This window comes from Rutidosis leptorrhynchoides, chromosome 7, assembly GCF_046630445.1.
Source record: "Rutidosis leptorrhynchoides isolate AG116_Rl617_1_P2 chromosome 7, CSIRO_AGI_Rlap_v1, whole genome shotgun sequence".
In the NCBI taxonomy this organism is placed as follows: Eukaryota; Viridiplantae; Streptophyta; class Magnoliopsida; order Asterales; family Asteraceae; genus Rutidosis; species Rutidosis leptorrhynchoides.
The window spans coordinates 91,530,918-91,535,720 of record NC_092339.1 but is presented as its reverse complement, the minus strand read 5'-3'; positions in this window follow the sequence as shown (position 1 = coordinate 91,535,720).

The following is a 4,803-nucleotide window of genomic DNA, read 5'->3' as shown; positions in this document are numbered from 1 at the left end:
CAGACGGGGATGTCAAGCCCTATGGATCCATATACAACTATTCGCGCCCACCAGTTCTTATAACCGGCAGCTACTAGTTACCAAAGCTAAGGGATTTTCGGTTTAAACTCAGCGTAGAATTAAGTATGTACTTGTTCCATTGCGTATAAAATAAAGTGCATGTATTCTCAGCCAAAATATAATTAAAACGTTTAAAAGGGGATCTATAAACTCACCTTAGCAGCACATAAGGTCATTCACCGAAATGTGACCGAAACTCAGAATGCAAGATAACCGTAGATCTCAACCTAGAGAACATATATTGGTCAATGCAGGTCTAACAAGCTAGGTCAGGTCATAGTGTATCACAATCCTAATGCTCGAGACCGTCATACAAAAGTTAACCAAAGTCATCTCAAAAAGTCAACCTGACCCAATATGAACTTTAAATCTATACATGTTTATTATATTAACATAGTATAAGTCTTGATAGTTGAACGAATTTATAGTTTATCAAACTCAAAACATTATTTATTTCAGGAGTTATATTATATTTGAATGATCATGGCAATTGAATATATTTTAACATTTCTTATAGTTTCCCAATACTTGTAAAATCAGACTATAGTTTTTATAATTCTTTAAAATATGATAAAACAGTCAACTTGACAATTGTTCAACGAGACGTGTCTTATATAAGAATTCATTTACCCGACTAATAATATTTGGAAATTCAATTTATCCATCTCATAAACAAGTTATTTAAATATCAATTTACAGTTTCAAATACAATTTTAATTAATATTAATCATAATTCAGTTGACCATAACTTTTAATCCATTTATCGAAAACACACGATTTCTAAATGAAAAGTTATTAAATTTTCGACAGCTTTCCAACGACATATATATCATATACCTTATATCAATAACACATGTATCAAATTCGTGATTCATCATAAACTATCTAACGACAAAATTAAAGCATACAAGTATGCATAAGCATATATACTCGAGCACTAGACATGGATACACTATTAAATATATAAAAGATAAGATATGAATGCTCACGTATCAATATTGTGATTCAATATTGCAAGAAAGTATGTAGACGCAACAGAAATGATAAACGCAAGGTTGACCTTTGACTCACGATCATAACCCATAACCTCCTTAGCGATAACCCATAATTTTCATAGCTTTGACTTACCTGAAGACTTGTTTTGAAATCGTTTGGGCATAACCTCGTCGTAAATTTTATGTATAATAATACTAATAATAATACTCCTAACTATAAGATTAGTAATAATATTAATCTTAATAATAATAATAATAATAATAATAATAATAATAATAATAATAATAATAATAATAATAATAATAATAATAATAATAATAATAATAATATAAATATATATAAAGAGAGCAGAGATGTGAGGATATGTGTGTGTGTTCGAGCAAAAACGAATTCAATTTATAAATCAGTCTTGAGATCTGACCCCATGCGATCGCATGGGTTCTATGCCCATTTTCCATGCGACCGCATGGCTGCTCCTGCCAGCTCATTTGTGTTTTATTTTCTTGTTTGTCGACATATTATAATATATATATATATAATTTATATTATTATTATAAGTATTACTAATGTTATTATATTTATTAAGTTATCATTTTAGTATTATTATCATTATTATGATTATGATTATTACTATTATTATTATAAAAATAACACAAGTCATTATTATTTTTATGAATATTAGTATTAGTATCATTCTATAACTATTAGTATAATCATTATGTATCATCATTATTATTATCATTGTTATTAATATTACCGTATTATTATAAATATTATTATTAATAATATCATGAGTATCATATTTATTACACTCTTAGTAGGATCATTATCTTAACTAGTATTAGTAGTAAAATTATTATTTTTATAGTTAATATTATTATCAGTATTATAATTAAAATAATTATGACTATGAAAATAAAAGTTTTAATGACGTTGTTAAGATTATAAATATAAAAACAAGGACTATATATATATATATATAAAATATATTTAATAAACCTAACTTAACTATAGTTATAATTCTATATAAAATGAAAATATATAATTAAATAATAAAACTTATAAATTATTATATATAACATTTACATCGCTAATAAAAATATATAAATTTGTTCAACTACGATTATATGTTTTAATATATATACAAATGTTATAGGTTCGTGAATCCGAGGCCAACCCTGCATTGTTCAGTTCCGTCGTATGAATATTTTTACTACAAAATATTGCATCGTGAGTTTCATTACTCCCTTTTTAAATGCTTTTGCAATATATATTTTTGGGACTGAGAATACATGCGCTTTTATAAATGTTTGACGATATAGACACAAGTAATTGAAACTACATTCTATGGTTGAATGATCGAAATCGAATACGCCTCTTTTTAGTCTGTTAATCTAAGAATTAGGGAACAGACACCCTAATTGACGCGAATCCTAAAGATAGATCTATCGGGCTCAACGAGCCCCATCCAAAATACCGGATGCTTTAGTACTTCTAATTTATCATGTCCGAAGGATGTCCCGGAATGATGGGGATATTCTATATGCATCTTGTTAAGGTCGATTACCAGGTGTTCAATCCATATGAATGATTTTTATCTCTATGTATGAGATGTATATTTATGAGAAATGTAAATGAAAATCTTGTGGTCTATAAAAATGATGGAAATGAATATTGATGATAAACTAATGAACTCACCAACCTTTTGGTTGACACTTTTATGCATGTTTATTCTCAGGTTTGAAAGAAATCTTTCGCCGTGCATTTGTGCATTTTAAAGATATTACTTGGAGTCATTCATGGCATATTTCAAAAGATGTTGCATTCAAGTCATTGAGTTCAATAAAGATTATTATTAAGTAAATGATAGATTAGGTCATTTATAGTTTGGAAATTATGAAATGGTATGCATGCCTGTCAACTTTCGAAGTAATGAAAGTTTGTCTTTTAAATAACGAATGCAATGTTTATAAAATGTATCATATAGAGGCCAAATACCTCGCAATGTAACCATATGTTATTGTATTCGTTCTTATGGATTTGGACGGGTCGTCACAATTCCAACTTATTGTGTGTGTGTGTGTATATATATATATATATATATATATATATATATATACAAATAGATGTTCGTGAATCATCGGTAAATAGTCAAAGGTTAACTGAATATATAACATTAGTTCAAAAATTTTAAGAATCAATATTACAGACTTTGCACATCTTGTCGGAAACATTAATCATTTAAAGATTAAGTTTAAATTTGGTCAAAAATTTTCTGGTCGTCACAACAATGATGATAACCTCAATTTTGGTGAAGCAACACAAGCGTTCTTTGGTTATCAAGATGGTGTTGGGCCATCCGGTACTGTTTATGATGAAGTGTAAGATTTTAGCTCTAATAATATGTCTGGTGATAGCACCAAGTAGGGAATTTTTCGAGTTAGTGATGAAAGGGTATGAAGATTCTCGTGTTAATAGAAAGCTTATCAACTCCAAGGTGGTTTCCAAATCAAGGAAGGTTCTGTATAAAAAAAATTATGGCACTGAGCTAAAGAATTTCTCCGTGGACGTCATGTGAATCTCTTGTTGGCGTTTCCGTGATTGTAGACTTAGTTTTGCTTCGTGAGGTTGTTATAGCTTGGTGACATGGTGGTTTGGCTTATAGGTGTAGGTTTTTATGTGTTCGATGTCTCTTTTTTATTTGTGTGTTTCTATAGTTTGTCTTAGTTGGTAGATGCAATTGTTTAATGGAAATGAATCGGACTGCAAATACTGGAATGACGGTTTGACCCCGTCCTTGGCCTCCAGGTACCTACGTCTCACTACTACTTAATTAATTAGCGACTACACTTTTTCATAGCATGAGTTGCGCTTCAACAATGAGAGTTTTCGTTGGAACTAGTGAACCATGCAATTCAGTTAAATGCATGAGAGTATGAGACAGAGGGCTCGTAGTTCGCTTCTTTGCTTTACATGAACACTGAAAATGAACACATCGTTGCTTTTGATCCTGGTTGCTTGTGATATCTGTCTTGGACTTGTCACTTGCCTTGCTCCTTTTAAAGTGTCTTGTTTTGGGATCAAGGTGCGGGGTGTGTTCGGATAGTGATTGTTGGTTATCCAGTGGGTGGATAGGTGACAGACAGTTATATTTGCTTGTTATATTTATTTGTGTCTCAGTGTAGCCGATTATATTGACTCCATATGTTATAGCTATAATCGTCTTTTAATTCCTAGTTTCACGAGTTCTCACACTGTGATGACCCAGAAATTTCCAACCAAATTTAAACTTAATCTTTATATGATTTCGACACGATAAGCAAAGTCTATTAAACCGAGCCTCAAAATTTTTGAACTGTTTTATGAATTCGATTACCTTTCGACCAGTCTCGACGATTCATGAACGACTAATTTTAAATTGATATGGATATATACAGATGTATAATTTGAAAGGTTATTAAATCATAGTATGAAATGCATTATTTTAGAGATATATATATATATATATATATATATATATATATATATATATATATATATATATATATATATATATATATATATATATATATATATATATATATATATATATATATATATATATAAAAGAATATTACTTGTAAACGTACATAATAATATTAAATTTATAATATTACTACTACTAATATTATTGTTATCATTATTAATATCATTATTTTTATAATTAGAAGTAAATTTGTGACTTTAGTCATTTTTATAATTAGTATT